The sequence below is a fragment of the Linepithema humile genome, chromosome 1 (genome assembly GCF_040581485.1).
Source record: "Linepithema humile isolate Giens D197 chromosome 1, Lhum_UNIL_v1.0, whole genome shotgun sequence".
Taxonomy (NCBI): domain Eukaryota; kingdom Metazoa; phylum Arthropoda; class Insecta; order Hymenoptera; family Formicidae; genus Linepithema; species Linepithema humile.
The window spans coordinates 27,546,420-27,569,339 of record NC_090128.1 but is presented as its reverse complement, the minus strand read 5'-3'; the positions used below and the strand labels follow the sequence as shown (position 1 = coordinate 27,569,339).

The window sequence follows — 22,920 nt, the reverse complement described above, 5'->3', positions numbered from 1 at the left end:
AACGGAATATATATTTTCTCTTTGATACCTTGACCTTTCGTTTGCCATTAACTTATAGTAAATAAATTTACATTTGTTACAGAAATACATCAAGTAAATGCTGCATCGCAAAGCGGTGCAACCAAAGAATTTAAATCCTCATAAATATTTGTTTTATAATGCATAAAAATATAGGTAAAATATCTTTATAAAATGATCTGTTAAAAAGTTTAAAATTTATAGATAAAATTCCTGATCGTATACGCATTTACAACAAGATTGAGTTTGTTTTATAACCACTTCCGCTTTTATGACCACTTCCGCTACGAAGATCAAAAATACTAAAAAAGATCCACATAAATAACCGATAATTGGCATAAACTATAAAAATGTCGTATTTTAAATCAGAAGAGAGTGCTCGTTCTTTTTAAACTATTAAATAATTACAATTTTTCAAATATTTAAGAACACTCTAATTCGCAAATTTATGATAACCAAAAATGATTCCACAAAACATTTGGGGCGAAATTAAAAAGCAGCTTTTCTCTTCCGTTTGTTTCATTTCAATCCGCTAATCGGCAATACGATTCGTCGATTTCAAGCGGATTGCATGTTGCAATGACATGTGAACAACATGGAGCGATTGAGTACGATGCACCTGCGTTGTAAACGAATGGTGACAATTCGATGGCGACACTTTTAGGATTATCACGAGCGGCGAATCGCACCGTCACCGGCGATAATAATCGCGTGCGGGCGTTCGTGCTGCGCAAGCGATTATGCGAGCAATGATTCGCGTCAGGACCGCCGCTTATGTCACAAATGGGTCCGCATGGACGCAAGATGACGAGAACGAAGTGAATGTCGGCTCGTCAACGATCGTCATCCCGCACGTCACGTCCGGAACGCCATCCACGCGCCTAATCCACGCGTTTCGCATGCGATATCCAATCTGATACATTGGCCTTACGAAACATACGGCCTTACATTACATACTATGTCAAAACATATGAAATAATCTTAACGCTTTATCCGTACGATAATTGTACGCAAATCGTATGTTCCTTCGGAAATTATAGCACGCAAATATTGTTAAAAAACCAAAAAAATTGACTTACCAAAGAAGTCCCATCAGTCGTGATTTCAACAAATTCTGCAACCTAAACACAAAAAAAACAATACGTAAAATTGTATTAATAAATATAATAAATAATAAAAATTTTAATGGTTAAATAAAAAAATGGCATAACAAATATTGATAATTAGTTAAAATTACAGTTCTTTTTGTTACATAGAACTATGACCCTTTGATAACATGTATGAAGATCAAAATGATTAGACCTGATTATGTAATTGTAAATAATTATCAACGCAAAGAAAAGAACTATCATCTATTAAAGCTAGATTAAAGTTTGGATTAAAAACTTTAAATATCAAAAAAATTGAAAAAGTAAAATTTAAAAAATTAAAATTTATTATTAAAACTATCAAGTTTTAAAAAAATTTGTTTGGAATATTATTTTCACATTGTGGCTTTATTTTTTCGCAATTGATATTTTACACGTTACTGTGTAAAATATATTTTTACATTAAAATAATAAATAATGATAAATAAATTTTGATAAATATAATAATAGTCTAGTTGCACAAAATGCAACAATTTTGCATCTATATTATTTTGCATCAATTTTGCATCTATATTATCGCTAAAAAAAATGTCCACTTTTATAATAAATTACTTACCGTAACGTTAGTTTGTTGTCGCCCGATGCCTCCTAGGCTTCCTCCTCCTCTCAACGATTCTTCAAGGCACACTAAACACTCAACTCACACTAAATTCACACACATTCGCGACACACGCCTTGCTCGCGTGCGTACCCGAACATGAAAATCGCACGGTACTTTAAACGACACTCCCGACGTCGCAGGCGAATCAAACCAAACTGTTCAAAGTGCGACGTTACGCGCAAATCCCGTCCGCGTTTCAGACGACCACATTTACCAATTGGGGCACGATTCTCTCAAAACAGAAGGCAAAGATAAGCTCGAAGAAGATGAGGTGATTAGTCATCCAATCAACCGACTAGATACAAGACATCTGAAAAGCAATCGGTAGCGTTTGACTAACTCCGGTAGCCGTCCTCGACTACCTTCGACAGTCCGGCTATCTGTACAACTAGCGCGCTGCACGTAGAACCGAAGATTGCCCTGCCGTAGTGGAGATTTTATGATTGAAACCGACCTTTCCCTCCCCCGAGCCAAGCCTAAAGTCAAAAAAAATCGTGTCCCAATATTTGTCATACAGCAAAAATGCGTTCATCTATAGATTCGCTACAACTCTCGGTATTAACGGCACTCCCGACGCGCATTTTGTTATACTATACGACGGAACGAATATATTTTGTAGCACCGATTACGCGCACAAAGTTGATCTGTAAAATAAAAAAATAAATGCGGATTAATGTTTGAAATAATTAATATTTATAAAATAATTACTGTGCGCACATTAAACTTTATATTCGTTTATTTATGCACACGTCTAAACAAAGAATTAAAATTTTCAAACATATATTTTTTGAATAAAGAAAAAAGTTTAATTAGTTGAAATAATAATATGTAAAAAATTTCTAAAAATGGTAAATATTAATTTACTATTATAAATATTTTACTAAATATTTAAAGTATTTTAAATATTTTATATCCGCTACATTATATAATATTTTATATGTGATATTTTGCAAATAACAAATAAATGAATTATTGCTTACCGTAAAGTTGCTCCGCCGCACAGTGGGGCCAAACGACATTTTGTGTTTCAAAAAAGGCTACAGTCTCGAAATGTTAACCGATTTCGATGCTTTTTTTTTTAAATGAAAGCTAACAAAATTTGCAATAACTTTGTGGAGGTAGATTTTTGTTTTTTGTTTTTTTTTATTATTAAATTACACATAAAACAATTAAATTTGTAAAATATAATGACTGAACAGCAAGTAACTCTTCAACAGTAAATATTTTCTGTAACTTAACATCGGGCACTGATATAGTTGAAATTAAACATTCAAATCCTGATTTAGGAACCATAAAGTTTGACCTAACTTCACAAAATGTTACCTTAACAAATAAAATTGATATGATAAAAATAATATAAAATTTTAATAAATTAGTAAATTAGTGAATTAATTAAAAGTAACACTAAATTATTATTATAAATTCGTAACGAATGGAAGCATTTTCCAATTCCAATAGATGCGGAAGCTCAAAACTTGTTGCTTGACGAACAATAGTTATTTAATAAGTACGAATTTATAATAATAATTTAGTGTTACTTTTAATTAATTCACTAATTTACTAATTTATTAAAATTTTGTATTATTTTTATCATATCAATTTTATTTGTTAAGGTAACATTTTGTGAAGTTAGGTCAAACTTTATGGTTCCTAAATCAGGATTTGAATGTTTAATTTCAACTATATCAGTGCCCGATGTTAAGTTACAGAAAATATTTACTGTTGAAGAGTTACTTGCTGTTCAGTCATTATATTTTACAAATTTAATTGTTTTATGTGTAATTTAATAATAAAAAAAAACAAAAAACAAAAATCTACCTCCACAAAGTTATTGCAAATTTTGTTAGCTTTCATTTAAAAAAAAAAGCATCGAAATCGGTTAACATTTCGAGACTGTAGCCTTTTTTGAAACACGAAATGTCGTTTGGCCCCACTGTGCGCCGGCGCCCGATGCTCCTCCTGAGCCTCCTCCTCCTCCTCTCAGTGGTCCTTTGAAGCACTCACATTGAATCTCACGCGTTCGCGGCGCATGCATTGCTCGCATGCGTACCTGAATACAAAAATCGCGCGATACTTAAAACGGCACTCCCGACATCACAGGCGAATCGAATCGAATTGTCCAAGCTGTGACGTTACGCGCGAATTCCGTCCGCGTTTCAGACGACCACATTTACCAATTGGGGCACGATTCTCTCAAAACAGTGGGCAAAAGGTAAGCTCAAAAAAGGTGAAGTGCGATTAGTCATGGAATCAATCAAATACCAGGTATCCCAGCAGCATTTCGGCGTCAATATCAACAGACTTAAGTCAAAACATGCTGACTCTATGCCGTGATTCATATAATTTTGAATGATTTCGAATACTAAATGACATCGGCTAAATAACAACAGCTTTTTTGAGCAATAATCATGCATCATGCATTATATGTTGGCATGTCTGCACGAAAAAACAAGATATTCTTATTTTAAAAATATCTTTATTTTTAACATGAAAATCTTGAAATGAGATTATATTGCTTTAAACAAAAAAAACTGGCTTAAATAAAGTCATTTTATATAGTTCAACCAAGAAAAAAATATTCTTATTATTTAAGAATAATATTCTTATTATTTAAGAATAATTTTCTTCAATAGAAAAGAAAAAATGTTGGATAGAAAATAACATATTTTTCAAATAAAAGGAAGATATTTTATTGTCAAAATAATTATATTGTATTCTTCAAGTGATCATTATAAAATGAAAATAAGACTATAGTATTGTTAAAATTTAAGATTATTAAATTTTTATCGGAAGATTATTAATTGTTGCGTATATACGAAACAATGAACGCGTTAATTTAAGTATATAAGCTTTGATTTGACACTACTTTTTTTTCCGTGTGACACTGAAGGATCCCATGATAAAAAGCAATCCTTCCCTCCCCCGAGCCAAGCCCAAAGTCGAGAAAAAATCGTGTCCAATATTAATCATATCATTCAACCGAATGCGTTCGTCTTACGATTCCCTAGAATACGGCGTTTCGTACTCGCACAAAACTATCGACACTCCCGGCATTCTATGATATTATAATGCGACAAAACAAATATTATACACTTGCGATATCACCGATGGCAATACAAAGATTTACCTGTAACATAAATACATAAATACATAAATACATAAATACATAAAAACATAAATACATTGACATTACAACAGCGTTCAAAACACAATTACGAGAAATGATAATATTATTATTAAGTTGTAATTTATTGCAAATTTTACTTGTTAATAACATTTTAATAAATAATGAACGACGGCTAAAATCTTAATTTTGATAATATAAGATTAACACGATTGTGAACCTGATTGTAGAATTCTAAATAATTACCTATTTTTCTTTTTCTTTTTTATTTATTGTATAAGTAAATAATAATTATAAACATTATAAAAATACAGGTCAAAAATGTTCTCATATAAAAATCGTACTTGATTTAAAGTTCCTTTGTGTGTACATTAGCATCTTCTTTTTTTATTAATGTATTTAATTTTTGACATTGCATAAAAGGCTTTAAAGAGTTTATGAGTATATTGAGAAATCCACTGTCGACAGGCTATGCTTGAGCGACGCGCTATTAACTCGTAAAGCTAATCGGCTTAACACGCTCTTTGAAATTCATGCCGTAAGTATTAGCTGGATAACGTATGCTGTGATGCCAACGCTAATACTTGATTATTCTTAATCTAATATTAATATTTTTAAAAAACATAACATTCTCGTGTGACATTAAAGCGGTTTAACAGATTGATACACTCTATTATCCTAAAACGACGCGCATGGTCAATCCTCGATTAAAATCCTCGAATTTTTCGACTAAATTACATTTCACAGATAATAATTCAGACGATAATTGAAACAATTCAAATCCCTTCGGATTCTGTAAAATCGCTGAGAAAACTTGTTACATCCACCTCGGGGACGAATCGAGGACTAGTAAAGTAATATCGTATTACATCGGAATACCTGTTGCGTTGCTCTCATTGACCACATTCGTTCGCGATTCACTGACGAAAACTAGCAAATTGCAAGCACGAGACTTTTATGAGAAGTCTATATCGAGTTAGCGATTAACGCTCTTCTTTACTTCGCTTCGAACTCGCAGCAAAGTTTCAAGAATATCAAAATTAACAACTAAATTTTCAAATTAAATGTAAAGAAAATTAAATAAACTCGTTGACTCGATTCTTAATAAGATAATCTATAATATATTCAAAAAATATGTATATATATAAATCTTAAAAAAATATAACTTATAAATCTCTAAAAAGATAAAAAAATATACATCTTTATTAATTTATTTAATTAACTTTTTATCGTTACATTAAAAAAAATAATGTTATGAATTCTTTTAATATTATTTGAATAATTTTTATTGAAAAATTATAAGAGATCTTTAATCAAATAGCAAAAGTAGAAAAAAAGTTATTCAAAGACTTGGAGATAAATATTTTCTCGATAAAGAGGCGCATAAAAAAATTTTTTTTTTTCAATAACCACATAATATCTATAAAATGTCGAAGTATTTCACAAAGTGTACTTTTTTCGATAGTTAGATGTATGCCGATACTTTTTCCGTCAAACACATACTTAGTAGCACTAAGAGTTTTATCCTACTTTTTTAATGCTGATGTTTTACGAAATTATAGCTAATTCACTTCAAAATGTAATAAAATATAAATTAAATTAAAAATTATAAATAAAAAAAAACAATAAAAATGAGTTTTTGCTTTGTTTCAAAATTATAATAGCATCAATATAGAAAGATAAATGGAAATGGAGAGATAAAGAAACAAAAAGGAAAGAGAAAGAGAAAGTGAGAAAAAGGTATACAAAATGTATGAATGATATAAACGAAATATTAATAATATCTCCTATATAACGAGCGACGTCTCTTACATTTCACATTATACGTACACGTATATAGGCGAACTTGAAATGCGCACGGAAATAAATCCAACGTTTCGCACGAGCGCTTACCGAAACGTTGCACTGTTATGCTGGTATGATTGCATTGTAAAACTTTTCCTCGGATTTCGCATGCATACACTATATCCTAATATAGCTGACTGCCTTTGCGTGACCCATTTTGTCGTAAAGCAGAAAGAGTAAACACCCGCCGAATACAGAGCGTCCGTCGACGCTTTTCAACGGCACGCTACTTTATACAAAGTATCGCTGCGCGACGTTGATGCATGCTAATGATAAATTTCCCAATTTTCAATGCACGTACGAGAAATAAACTCGGAGCGTTTGCTTTCGCAAATCTAACAAGCGGAAATCCCACACTTGCGATTCCGCGACTGCATTTCAAAATACACGAATATTATTACATATGTTTAAACTGCCAATTTGCAGTTTTGCATATAAATGAAACGCATATTATCAGTCTTTTGCAAATGATACTCTACAAGACTTGTGTTTGGTAAGCAGATTGCGTGTCTCTTTTCACTGTTCCATTCCTATTAAATTATTTTATCGCACATTTAATTATTCATTTTTATCAAACTATTACAATCAATTCCATTTTTAGCAATCTCGTTTGAAAAAATTTATAATGTAATTTTTCGAATTAATTGCACGAAATGTTGTTAAATATAAAATACTTGATAAAATTTGGACAATAAAAAATATCCGATCTGATAAAGTTGTACGTAGAACAAACATAAACTAACATTGCAATAGGGGGTGAGGTATCAAGATTTTTTGGCTTCCAATTTCATAGAGCAACAGGTAAAGAGGAACTCGGTATAGCAGGCGAAAAGTGAATTCGATAGGTGCTCTATCTTGTGTGAGTACACGAGGTGAGTGCTTAGAAATTGATTTATCCAAAGTTCCGAGAAGCCTCGGCAATTCATCTCCAAGTTTTTTGATAGTTCCAAGTTCAAGCATCAATGTTTAAAACACACATTAGACGACATAATACCTACATAAATTCCAGCAACGTGGAGATCAACATCTTTTTATTACAAGCATTTTATTACAAGCATTAACTGTGAAAGTTCTTGTAAAAATAATAAAAATTTTTAAGTACTTTAACACATCTTCAATCATGAGTTTTGCGTTTGTGGAAACAAATTAAATTTATCATAGCATTATTGTGATGTAACTTTTAATAATTGAGAAATTTAACGTGCTCTTTTTTATCGATTTTATTATTTTGTTTGTTGATTTTATTCTAAATATCAAAAGTACGATTCTTGAGAATTATGTTATACTGCAATTCTTGGTTCAATAATTTAGACAAATGCATACACTACATTTCAACGGAGGTAATCGAGAAGCGATTTCATAGAAGTTTACCCATAAGCTTTTTAAATGCAATCACGTGGCGGCTATCGGAGTTAGTATCACTTAAAGTTTTAAGCACTCATTGTAGAAAAGATCGAATTACACAAAGAAGCGAGAGTCATAAATACTCTAAAGTGTCAGTATCAGTTTAATCTTAGAGAAGATCGAATTATGCAAACGACAACGATCGTAATAGTTTTAAGTATCCCTATTAATCCAATGAGACTGCATAATGTAATGCATAACATGCCAAAAGTTCTTAAATCAAAAGACTCTAATCTATTAAAAATTGAAATAAATCGGTGGAACTCCAACGAAAAAATTGTTTTCTTTCGCGAGCGCTAAAGTTTTAAGCATCGATTAATGGCGGTGCCATCGGAATATACGTCATGAATATTAATTAAGAAATTAATTAAGAAATCGTCGCGTCGTCTAATTTTATCATTTTTAACATATATTACTAAACGATGTAAACATGGTGAACACTTCGAAAAATCTTTCTTCCATCTATAGAAGAATTATTTATCACATTTTTTTCATTAAAATTTAATTAGCAAAAATTACACAGATATCATTAAATGTACAAAATACATTCTTTCGCCGTAGGAATCGGAGAATTTGTGTTTTAATTTATCGATACGATACATATACAATGATTTGACGTATTTAATGCAATATTATATTATGCGGTTGTGTGTATTATGGTATATAAGAAAATGTCGAAGTCGTCTAGATTACATCAATCATGGTATGCCCGAGTTAGATGCGTGTGCCGATGATATTTCGTGATTATCGTATTAAGTGACTGTGATTAATGGGATATGATGGATCCATTTCCGAACTACTGCTTGACAAACTGTCGGTAGAATTTCGGAGCAATTACACACCCGGATAGCCTCTGATATGTCAAAGCATCGAGAGAACGTGTATTACTCGATCGCCCGAAGACACTGGATTTCGGAGTAAACGCTCCTGTGTGTGTGGCTAGGTACCTCTAAGGTTACCGCGCGCGTTACATATACCCGTTTTAGGATTAGCATATAACATATGTGTCCTAGATTCGCGATAATGATCCGTCATATTGATCCGCTGGAAAACAACACAAGAACGTTTGTGCGCATGAAATTCATCCTCGGACTTTCGACAATCAAAATAAATGAAAATTACTCGTTCTCATGCTCGTTAAAGTAACAGTTGAAAACTGCAACAAGTAGTAATTAGCCAAGTGCCATAAGTTTTAATATTATCAAATACACGATTCTGAAAAGAGATTTCCCTCGGAAACATAGAAAATCAACTGGAGGAAAAATTAAACAGAATAAGAACATGGCATAATGCGTGGAAAGTAAAATTGGAAAACTTGTTGTTGGTACTTTACTAACCACAAATTGCCGCATTTTACATTCCAGAACCAACTTATTAAAGTTTTATGATTAAAAAGTTTCAGCAACTGTCTGCGTACTTCAGACGGCATAAAAGAGATGTTTCCGGGCACGAATCGTTTGATAATTGCAACTTTTATCAGCCAAGATTTTTCGCGTAACCGTCTCTCGTTGACAGCACGAAATAGCGTTTTTCCGACCGCGAGATGCCACGTTTCGCATTACGCGATGACGAAAACCCCCTTATCGCGTTACGTTAGCTCCGCAAACGTGCAATGTAATGTAGTTATGATGCCGGAAAGTGCATAAGTGCAGTCAGGTGCAACAAAGAGTATGCATACTGTATGTATGTATACTTTATGCTGTATACGCTGTATACCCTTTGTAGTACACATTTGCCACCATATCGGTATACGCTTCAAGGTACGGTCGACGGAAGTGTTTTCTCTCAATTTCCGTGACGCGCGTGGCTGAAAGCTCGACATGTAAGCTTGTCCAAAACGAACTTGAAATAATCATACTATTTCGTGATACGGTATTCTCTCTTCTCTTTGACGGCGAAAAGTAAAAAAAAATTACGAATTACAGTAAAATTCTGTGTGCAGAGGAAGCATAAATATCAAAAACCTTATCTTTCCCGGCAAAAATATTGAACATTTTATTTGCATTGCAGAGCAGAAAATTTGGATATCTGAGTACGAAACAGACACATCAATCCTTGAATATTTTAAAACAAACTTAAAATCTTTCTAATTAATGTTTAAACTTCGCTAATTATAAAATAAATCTGCGATAATATTATCGTATCAAATCTCTTGAAGCGAAAGACTAACAATCATACTTGAATACACAAGAGAGAACTTATAAGAGAAATTAAATGAACCTTCAAAGAAACTAATACAGTCTGAGAAAGGTAAAATATAGAATTATCTGAGCAAAAAGAGTACTTTGTACCTGACTTTCTTACGTAAGTACGAACAATTGCAATAAGTCGTGCAACGATGCGCGAAACGATGCCGCTTATCTATTTCGAGCACTATATGCGACGCGACCCGGGGCTTTTAATCTTATAAGTAGCATCTTACAGTCACTGTTCCACGGAAAGCAGATACGAAGCGCTGCGACGTAGCACCTAAAACATTAGAGAGGGGGAGGTGGAGTCTTATCGAGTTTTCGGCCTTCGGCAGACAATACTGTCGCCCTTGAGAATTATACACTGTCGCGATGATTTGCACTCGAGGGTGAGACGTACGGTTATTTTCATCTTGACTTTCCTGACGGAACAATATCTCTTTCTCCCTGCTCTCGCATTTATCATGATCACAATTCTGCGGCTCAGCCACCGGTGGCAAGTTTGTACTGTCGAATACCATCCTCTCCACGAAGTGTTCAAGCTGTCTGAGACATTATTAATCGCCGTATCGTTTTAACCACGTCCGAGTAGAAAATTGGATTTCGTCGGTAGACACGGACAAACGCGCGCGCGCGCGCGCGCGCTATATGTGTCGTTGCACGCACGCCTGATAAATCGTCATGAATTTCGTCACTGATGTTATACGCCTGCCGCCGTGATATATATATATATATATATATATATATATATATATATATATATATTATATATATGTATGTGTGTGTGTGCACATTTATAATATTTTCAATCTATGTCACATTTACAACCGACGTAATAACACGCCAAAAGTGTCATCCGGCATCCGGATATTAGCCTTTGCTACTAAGGTGTCGCACATGCCGAGCAACAAACAATGAGTTGTAAAATACTTTTCACCGTCATACTGATTTAACCGCAGAAATAAACTGTGTTGATAAATCTTTAGTTTTTTAAAATAAATTTCCACTACAGAAAAACCTACATAAGCAATTTATCGTGACAGGATAAATATTTAAATTTTTCACTTTTCTGATGTAAAGACGAAACGCGCGAAAAGATAAGATTTATTATTAATCAAGGAAAGATTTTTCTTTTTGATGCGAACTTTACTTCGTACCTTCCTCCTGCATACTTTACGAACACCCTGTAAGAGCTTGCGGTATAGCCTAGCACTTTCCACTCGCTTTTATTGCAACGAGAACGTTCGGCCGTAAGATGCAAGAAGAAAAAGATAGAATGAAGGAAAAACGCTTAATGCAATGTACAGTCTATGAAAAAGCAGGAGAAAGCCAAGAGAATACTCGCGCAAATGACGACATCGTTTCGCTTGCCGCAAAACAATGGTGGCAATATCTCGTACAATGATAGAAATAGTGCAAGAAGATTACAATGGGCCGAGCTCTGAATTATAACTAACATTAAATAATAGCAATAATAATTTAGAAAATTAAAATAATTTATTATCATTAAAATAATTTATTAATGAATTACGCATAATAATAAATGTGTGTGTGTGTGTGTGTGTGTGTGTGTGTGTGTGTGTGTGTGTGTGTGTGTGTGTGTGTGTGTGTGTGTGTGTGTGTGTGTGTGAGTAACCAGTAATCACTGTAATATATTTTAACTGCATACAAGTTATCATATTATTATTATTTGTCGTTTTTTGCATTTCTATTAATATAAATTTCGCGTATTATTAATTATTAATTCTATTTTTTTTAAATATTATATAGAAAATTGTGGAACAGCTATTTGCATTTTTAATATTTAATTTATTATATAGTGTAAGAATTTTTAGCACTGGCACAGTAAGCGAAATACTGCCAACAATATTGGCAGATTGGCCAACGTTACTAACATTTAGCTATCTGAATAAATAACTCAATTGACTAAAAAATTGGTAACAGTGAGACAGTAACTTCGAAACGCTCTGTATAATAAAGAAACATCAACTGCTAGAAACAGCATTTGCAATATTTCGTTTCACGTATTCTTGCGGTACTCTAGCAACAACAAGCTTTCTTGCGGGAAGTCAATTTTTATTGCTCCTTCCGTATGCTTGGAGGAAGATTGCGTCCTAGTAGATACAGTCCATCTACGTCAGACGCAGCAGCCAGCATCTCAAAGTGAGATTCAAGCGCTCACCTAACTTCTTAGTATGTATTCCTGTGCGAACTCATCATCCAATATCGATACATATCTATCCGACCTTCTTTTACATCGCGATAGTAATTTCCTCGCGTATCCTATATCAGCATTTCGCGCACAAACCTGACTTTCTTTTTTATTCACGTAGTTGCTCTGCAACCGATAAGCCACTCGTTGTTACAGAACAATTCGCAAGAAGCTGTCTAATCTCAGGAAACAAAATCTTACTTTAATTCGTGGATCCAGTCAATGTTGAAAAAATTACAGAAAATATAGAAAATCCTATCTTCAGATAAATTATAACTTAAACGTCAATTGGTGGCACGGTTTTGCTACATGAAGAAATATTCTGAATTTCTCAACGTTTCACACGTCCCTTCAGGGTTACACAATAATAACGCTGATGAGAAGCGAGCTCAAATGCATGCAATGCAAAATGATATGTAAACCGTTACGTATAAACGTTGCTGATCCAGATCTGACCGAGGAGTTGAACACGAAACAGCATCAACGTGCACATGTACTATATTTGCTGAGACTGCCCGGAAATAGCAGGACTCTAATTAAGATTAGACGGCCGATATAACTAGTAGAATAAATCAAAATCGTGTACGTATTTCGTTAAATATTAGCAAAATTTCATTAAATTTCAGAGGAAACTCAGAAACGTGAAACAAATAGTTTTATATTTTTAAATATTTTGTAACTATTATATACATTAGAAAATTTAAATAAAGCAATGTAAAAACGTAATTTTTTTTTATTACTTAGACTATTTATTTCCGTAAAACTTTATCAAATTTTTATTTTATGTTTAAGTTTATTGTTCAATACCTTCTGTCAAACGCATGAAAAGTACTTTATTGAAAATCGTGCAGATAAACTCATTTGTCGAAGACAAATTTAGCTCGCGATTAAATGATCCGGATTAGATAGATAGCGCTGTAGATATGACGGACGAGCTATGATTGCGTCTGATAGGAATACATAGTAACCACCTGCAGAGCGTTTAACTCTCATTTCGAAACAGCGCTGCATATCATCTTGGCATGCTGCATGCGCGCAATTCCGTTGTACTAACATCCAAACAGCGCGGCATTTAGGGCTGTGTATCATTATAACAAATGTTGCTGTCGCATGCACTTTGAGTTAACGCGGTGGTTTTTATTATTTAGTACGTACTTCGCAGTGGACTATGCCTCTGCAAACTAATAAGGCTGACTCCAAACATAGTCTCATTAATACATAAAACACACAAGCTGGTAATAAAGTTTTTAAATATCCACATAACCATTGTTGTAATATTCTATTAACGAAAACTGCAATTTGCATATTTTACGAAAATTTGTCGCATTAAATAAATAAGAATTTATAGTGTTTTTCACCGGGAAAATAACATTTTGTAATGTAAAATTGTAATATTTCTGCAATATTTTTTTTATTATAAAAAATAAAATAATATCTCTTCTAGATATCTACATAAGACTAACAACATGAATGAGCGGAAGTAGCGAAGTGAAAAGCAAAGAATCCAAGTATATGAGACAATCTCACCCGAGTAGCGGATAGCTGTCTGAAAATCACAATCATGCTCGTGTGACGACGAATGGCATAGAATTTTAATCCGCCGCCAATATGAAACACCATGTTGACGTAAAAAATATTCGACAGAAGGGAACTGGTCATACAGGGCCGTTACAATAGCGCTTGATGTTACGTCGATAACAATGTAGGTCACGCTGGAAGATTTTGCTTATTCGTAAAAAGTGGATTGAAGTTTTACAATTTCACATAGAAGTTGCAGCAATCCTACGAGGGCAATTTCCGATAAACTGACATCGCCAAATTCTAAACCTTAAAATCGCTTTTCTCGTTAGTGACAAACGTACAAATAGCTCTCGCATTAGTACACTTCACACAATAGTTTTAAAATTGTATATACACACACAACATATATAACAAAGATATAAAGATATCTGAAAGCTTTATATTTTTGTTTTTATTTTATTGTTTTGAGTATTTTATACAATAATGACACAATGTTCAAAACCAGCCTTATTAATTGACAGAAATATAATATTGCGAGGTAACTATTAAATAATAAAAACCATCACGTTGTAAAAAAATAAAATATTATATGTATAAATTTAACAAAAAATTAAAACTTATGAGAAAAAATGACAAAGTATAATATAAAAATTAAAAATTATAAAAAATATATACAAATATCATATAATTTTTATTTTCCATATTGCAATCTCTCATAAACAGAGTTTTAAATTTTTATTTAATTTAATTTTTTGTATTTTATTTTATAATTTTATATACGAAATAAAATATACTTTATTCGGTTTCAATAACATATTGATGTGCATTTTTATTTCTATCTGAGATATGTAAAGAGCACAAATGCGGCCTTTAAAGGTCAGTCAAGCCTGAGCAGAACGTCAATTTTTGCCAATAAATATAAACCTCTGTCAGTAAGGATAATTAATATTGATGCGAATTTGGTTACTCCGACTTCAATAGTCGACGCTCGATCCATTTCATGCCTTATATTCTACTGGCAAATGAGAAAAAAGGCAAGATATGAGAGCCGCGGATGAATAAAACGAACGCTATCGCTCTGTCTGACGCGCGACGCCTTTTACTACTTGAAGCGCGGCGGACGGCTGACTGAAGTGGAGAAACCAACGAATGATGCAGACTCGAGATATATCGGGTGTTTCTGAAATTCATACCACGGCACAAAGAATCGTTCTTTGTCGTTCTACTATAAATATGTCAAATAAATAATTTAACTTTATAAAAAAATACACATAGGATTAATTCCATGGATTGTAAGGAACTGTGCTGCACCCGCGAGGACCTATCGCGGAATTCGCCATTTAATTTCAGTTCTATATGGCATGTCTCGGCATAATGAATCTACATGTCCCGTCGGATTTAATTTAAAGTTTCTACGTTTCATTTCGCCGTTTGCAATGGGGTTCTTAACGCACGAGTGAAACTTTTAACATTTACCGCAGGCAAACGGCGCACCGGAAGTTTGGCGCGCAAACAAAGAACTCACGGTGTCGGGCCTAGGAAGTTGGTCGGCAAAGTTTTTTCCCCGTGCGTGTCACTTGTTCACATTAGAATTCACGAGCGAATCCTTCGAGCGTGCCGACTGCAATTTCCTTTTGCAATGCAGGTTACGACGATACGGGACACACGATACACGCACGCGGACTCTTTGCATCCTTTATGTCACACAAAAGCGTACAAAATACAAGCACTGTCGATGCATTTCATTTTATTGTCGTACTTTTTTTTGACAATTCCCGTTTTTGACTCAAAAACTTTTCCGCTATCTTTAATGAGCAAATACTTTTTTAATTGGTTTTTATTGCCTGCTGTATGTATATCATTTTGAGCTTCAGAAAATATTGTTACATTTATCATTGTTAAAGGCGGTCGTACTTTTTCAATTTCAATTTTTGTTATTTAAATATTTATAAAATATTATCTTTCGCGACTGTCGAAAATTGACAATACACCACATTAAAAAAAACATCACGTTAATAGAAGTTTTCGCTGTTTTGGCCACTACGGCAAATATCAAACTGCATATTATTCCAGCTGCGCGGAATTCGATTCCAGAGTGCAGCAATTGAATTACGGAAAAATACGATACGCCAATATGCTCCCTATTGTCACGACGCTTCATAACTGACGCACAAAATTCGAATCTCGTCATTTCGCTGCATTCCTATAATCTTCGGACATGTCCGCCGCGGAATTACATTCACCGATATTTCGTCCGATGTCCACGGGCGATGCAAATTCACAATATTCGCTCTAAGCACGTTCACGAAGTAAGAAACAATGGGGAACAATAGCAACGCCATCCGGAGTCTAAAGTCCTTTCTATCTTGTAGTAACCATTCCCAGAATGAGATACGGAATACGTAGAGATTTTGAATACTCTTCAGGAAGAATATATCTTGTCGCATTGTGCTAATATCTCATAAATAATGTTTATTTCGCGACCACCCACCATATTAATCTCGTGCGAATTGGTCGAATAATACGAGTTCCGCAATTAAGAGAACTCGAGCTCAGTGCAAGATGCTTGAACTTCTCGAAATAAATTGCGCTGATTATTGCTGCATGTTACATGTTAATTCTAACCTTCCTAAGATAATCATACAACTAGCGATATACCTAATACAACACAAAATCAACTATTGTCAAAATTCATGAATTTAAATATAATCTCTCTTTTTAATTAGGAAATATTATAAATATGTAAACACATGCGATTACACTTTGTAAGTAATAATAAGAATTATAATTTAAAAGAGGAAAAAAAATCTTACTTTAAACAAGAAGAAAATTATGCAGGGTTGTGTAATATTATTAATATATAAAATTACAAAAAAAATATTTGTACGTTATTAAGCAAGCTTTACCTTGAAACTATAAAAAGAAATTGTTCTATAATAAAATTCAAAATGTAAGCATTTTAAAATAGAGAGTGCGACGGTATAATTTTCGTCGTTGCGCAAACGTTCATTCAAGGAAAGTGATTCTATCAATCTCTCGAAATGGGATTCAGCACCCATTGCACTAAATCAGTACCGGTGCTCATAATTATTCTCGGTTGTCCTAAATTGACTCGGTACCTGTTGACCCTCAGAGACGATTTGCATCAACTTCATGCATACCTATCCATTTTCGAACCGAGCCCGCGGCGGAGCGTAGGTATTTAGGTCATAACGAAAGTAAATGAGCAAATATTAGAAAAAAAGCTTAAAACCAGTAGCATTTGAAATTATTCAAAGGGAGACCCTTCAATCCCTAGACAAATATCCCGCACTGATTTAAAAGCGAAGAAATTGGCAAAAAAAAATTACAAATCTTCCCTTCTTTTTTCAAAGATGGCATTTTATAATTCAAATGAATTTCAACGTTTCTCTATCTATATGTATTTTTGTCATATATATTTTTACTAATATTTGAAATTTTAAATAGTTGAGCAATTTGCACAGTTCGAATCACGAGATCAAATAATTTAAATCTTTTGAGCTAAAGATATGTTTGGATAGCTCGAGTTAATTTCCAATCCAAAAATTGGAAAATTGTTATAGCTTGAACATGAAGTAATTTCTAGTTTGAGATATTTTATTTTATTTACCTGCAAAATATTATTTTAGAAACATTGCTTCTCTAAAATATCTGTCTGATATTTCTTTTATTAATATTTTGCAGATGATAAAAATACAATATCTTATAATATAAATTGACATTTTTCCCACATTTTTAATGAAAATAAAGTTCCAAAAATGTATCAAATAAATATTAAATTAAATTAAAAACCATTAATTAATAAAATAAATATTCATAAATTAATGTTTTATTAAGTAATAAAAATTCAGAAATATTTTCGAGTATATTTAAAATAATCTCAACTGCGTTTAATAGATATCTTAAGTTTAATAAATGCTTTGTTAATTGAATATAAAGATAAATTTTTTTTTTTTAATTTTACATTTTTATCTATGTTTAATATTTTCAAATATTAAATATTATTTAAAACAATGCTCAAACTCTTTAAAAAATAATGGCTACGCACTTCAAAATTTTTATTTATTTTTTTGATAAATATTTATTTAAAAATTACATAATTTTCAAAGAGAATTTTTTACTTATGTAAACTTTATAAAATATTTGTATATCGTATATTGATTAAATAGAATCTAATTTTTTAAAAATATTAATCATAATTAAAAATCTCAAGTATGTAAAAAATATTAACATTTACAAATAAAATATCGTGCAAATAATTGCTAAATATTGTAAGCATTTTAAAGTAATTTATCTTGTATGCATTAAATTATATGTGGCGAAATACGACGTAGTCATTTTAGAGACAAACAATTAATATCTTATAAATAATAAATAATAAATAAATGAGAGATAAATCGCTTACTTCAAAGTTGCTCTGCTGATGCCTGAGGCCCCCTGCAGATCGCAAATAACAGACCAACGGCTGCTTCTCTTTGGCACAGTAGCTAATTATAATCGCGTGATATTTTATATGGCACAAAATATATTAATTTGAATTGTTTTTCCGAAAAAAACAACCGAGTTACGCGTTGAAGATTTCGATGTGTAACCTGCACAGTGTTTATGTTTCTCTTTGCATACCCTAAGACGCGACGTACGCGCGCTGTTATTTCTATCGTGACGAATAGTAGAATATTATTTCTGGCGAATAATTACCGATTCACAATTAGCCTTCGCAATTAGTGACTTAGATATTTCGCTCTGCAATTAAAAATTTTTAATTACAATTCGTGTTTTATTTTATAATACGAGATAATCAAGTGGCCCACACGATTTAAAATGCGCATATATTTTATTTTTCATACACAGAGAGTGCGAAAACTTACGAAAATATTTTGGATTTAGCATAACGTGGGTGGCATGCAAAATTAATTATGTAATTTTTTATTTCCCTCTGCGGCGTCGGCTTCCGATACCGCGAATATCGAACGAATCATGCCTTTGCGATTTCGTGCTTTTCGCAAGTAACGTGAACAAGTTTCTCCTTCGTTATGATTTTACAAAGTTGGCATACAAAATTTGTCATATAAAATATCGCGTGATTCCACGAGTGAGTGCCAAAAGAAACAACTATCGATGGATTACTACGAGAAATAAGAGATCCAAGGGGCATCGGACTTTGGCGGAGCAACTGTGAAATAAGTGTAATATATAATATTATTGATTATTTGTTATTACACATAATAAAAATGTTTCTTTCTCGAGAAAATGCAGATAGTTTTACAAATTACACACAAATGTGTATTTTGACGAAAATAATAAAAATATATATTTATTATAAATGTACTAATATTAGATCTCGTGAATGTGCATTTTGCACTGTCATCGCGTTTTATTCACTTGAAAGTTACTCGCTTCTCGACTCGCTAATTCGACGTTTAACAAACGTGTCTTTTTCACTTTAGCTCAGAGACACCTAGATTAATGTCTAGTTCAGTGATTTAACAGCAAAGTTTCGAGTCTTACGCAAACCTGGCCAAATTAGCGGCGTGTATATCAGATCGCATAGACACATGAGATTAATTTTAACCTATTCGCGGACTCTGCTAAGCCGAGGATCAGCGCTGGTTTAAGCTGGATCCCTGTTAAACATACACCGCAAAATCAAGGGAGATGAGGCGAGAAACTGAAATTGGCATCATTCGAAGCAAATTAATTGCGATCTAAGATGTAATGATATTATTTCACAGAGGTTTCCTTCGTTAATCTCCTAATGCGCTCCGAGGCATCTAAAATATCCAATTAACTCTTGCGAACCAAGACATAATTCTTCGGCACGCTCTCCTAATTAATTAATGAACATGCTTAATTACCAAATTACATTTTCGTGTACCGTGTAACGTAATACAATGTGTTAAATGTGCTTCATGTTAGCGCATGATATTCGGTGAAATATATCATCCGGTAAATAAACTTCCAATAATTTTTAAAAGCGCGTTCAATATATATAATCGCGCGGAAAAAGGGTGTTTATTTCAGCTGAGAGAGCTGAAGGTGTTTGTTACTACGGAAAATGTAAAATACCGATAAAATATCCACACCAATAAAATATCCTCGTATGAAAGGACGCGCACGTTTCAGGACTCGGACCTATGCGACCGCTCGATCTATGTGCCAGACTTTTTTCGGAGGAACGCCGGAACGTTGTATTTGACGCGAATGATTTAAGCGCAAAGTTAACAGAGCAGAATTTACGATCGCGCAACATCCTTTCCATATGGTCGATCAATCTTTAGCCATATATGTTCATCTTTCCTTTCCAAAATTTATAATGGATACGAAAAGGGCATCGCTGAGCGATATTTCTCGATCGATCCAGTTGTTGCTTGCATATGCATGGTAGAACATTTTGCATCTTCTACACTCAAAAATTTTATGTTTTAAAAATGGTCTCGTGGCCGTAAATTTTACGGCCATGAAACGTCATGCTCATCAAATATTGCGCCAAGTACGATATCAATTTGTTGAAATATTAATGTCACGTAACGTGCATATAGCGACCGAATCCGAGACTTGAATCTTAAACTTGATAACAAAACCGTCTTCGCGCTTTTATCACACTGCGAGAGATGTTGTCACAGATAATTTTCCGATTGTATAACCCACATAAGTTTTACATTATAAAGAAAGAGTCCACGAACGCATACAATAGCCGACTGGGGGAATCTCCCGGGATACTTCGATTCGCTGAAAAGCATTCTCTCCCCCTCTCTCTCTCTCTCTCTATTCTCTAAGGAGGAATCGAGAATGCGACGAGACGCGATGGAATTGCCGCGGGATATTCGAGGACACGGGCTGCAATTTAATGGCGAGTTAATGCATCCCATGAATAAGACATAACAGATTCGTTTAGCCGAAATAAGCCGGAACGCGTGACGACATATACAAGAGACGCGCGGTCGTTTCTTTTCCCATTATTTTCTACGCTAACTCGCCTATACGCCTTGTCATTTTTGCGACATCTAATATTCTATGTACGCCGCGTGCACATAGAACGCGGGTGGGAAACGCCACCGCCGTTGCCGTCGACTCGTAATGCATAGCGTTAATTATCACGTCAAAGGGAAGAAAGTGCACGTTTAATTACGATGGAGTATTTTGCTTGGTGAATATATTTCACTCGGTGCTAATTGAGCGCCCACTCCGTAAACAGATCTGTAAACTAGCATCATAAAATAAAAAAGCTGCTTGGTGGGTGGTGCATTTACGATCGAATCATAAGTGCACCACTCACGACTTCGTCCGTGCAAACGATCATGCGCATTTATCGCTCCCGTGATGAATGAGAGAGCGCACAAATGCGCTCGTATGCAACGTCCGTGCGGTTTAACTCTTTTTTGCGAACAAGCACTTGCCGCAGCACGTCTATTTAATTTTTCCGTATCTCCGTGCTTTGATTGAGTTTTTTCGCCAAGCTACCCAATATAAAAGCAAAAGCAACCGGTACTGAAGTACCGTCTATCCAAGAGACAGCGATAATAAGCTGTTAAGAGAGATAATCAAAATACTATCTTGTTATTATTTCCGCCGAAAAAATATTAACGCAAGTAAAAATGTTTCAACAACGTTTATCAAAAACTAACGTATCGCACAATAAACACATCAAGCGTTTATTGAACATTATGCATGTACTAATTTTTATCGTGTATTCTTGAATAAAAATACATAACGCAAATTGTAAAATTATCATAAAACAACCGAATCCCATACCAATGCACAAATAATACACACAGAATAATTCTCGCAATTCTTTTCGCTGCGTTCTTCGCATATTAATATGCAGCATAATAAAAATTTTCATATCCGTACGCGGAATGGTCGACCGGTACTGACCAATCTCTTTCGTGATATGTATTTGCACTCAGGAATTTCACCTAAGTTATGCAATAGACGTAGTATTCTGCCTGTTATGTACTACGAAAATATCTCTGAAAATGATCAAGCACGCGCTTCGAAAGAAAAAATAAAATATAATTTACGAAACTTGAGCAAATGCTAATGAATCATTTCTATTATATTAATTGTATAACTTTTTTTCTTTAAAACATTAAACCACATATAATGGAAAGGCTCCATATGTTTTTAACAAACGAGAAATAATGAAAATGGCGATAAGAGCCGTTGCAGGATGTTAGTGCTAAATTTTTTAATTTTTCTTAAAGAAATTAGTAAATTAGTCTACAAGAGACAGTTAAATTGTACACCGATCTCAAATCGAGATACTTAAAGTGTACGAAATTTATAGTACATTGTTCTCATATATCGAGAAACTTTAATGTACGTATAGGAATTATTGTAAAGAAAGGAAGAGAGAAAAAATATCAGGGCGCGAGTGGCTAAGCCGGGAAATTTCGTACACTTTAAGTATCTCGATTTGAGATCGGTGTACAATTTAACTGTCTCTTGTAGACTAATTTACTAATTTCTTTAAGAAAAATTAAAAAATTTAGCACTAACATCCTGCAACGGCTCTTATCGCCATTTTCATTATTTCTCGTTTTTTTTCTTTATTATTTTTTTTTTATAAAACATTATGACAAAAATATAGATCTTTAATTCTAAAAAATTGATTTTTACTCTTTTACATCCGAATTAATTTGTTAATATAAAATAATACCTAAATATATAGAAATGTATAGAAATAATTAAAATATTTTAACTAATTTAATAATTAACAAATTATTCAAAATATTAAAATAAAATTTTATATTATATTAATAAAACTTCAAATTCACTATTAAATTTATTTAGAAATGTATTAATACCTATTATTTGCAAAATTTATAGTTTCAGAA

General features: G+C 33.2%; 2 protein-coding genes across 7 annotated transcripts in view; one reads left to right on the top strand and one right to left on the bottom strand.

Annotated features, from left to right (window-relative positions):
- tn (tripartite motif containing protein thin) overlaps positions 1-2,402 on the bottom strand; it is a 169,632-nt gene extending 167,230 nt beyond the window's left edge. The window contains exons 1-2 of the mRNA XM_067348645.1: positions 1,723-2,402; positions 1,098-1,139 (exon numbers count right to left, since the gene is read on the bottom strand). The gene's annotated coding sequence lies outside the window, so the exon portion shown is untranslated. The remainder of the gene's footprint in view (positions 1-1,097; positions 1,140-1,722) is intronic.
- The window catches only part of LOC105674883 (5-hydroxytryptamine receptor-like), a 111,673-nt gene that overhangs the window by 60,524 nt on the left and 28,229 nt on the right, over positions 1-22,920 (top strand). The gene's annotated exons all lie outside the window — the stretch shown is intronic.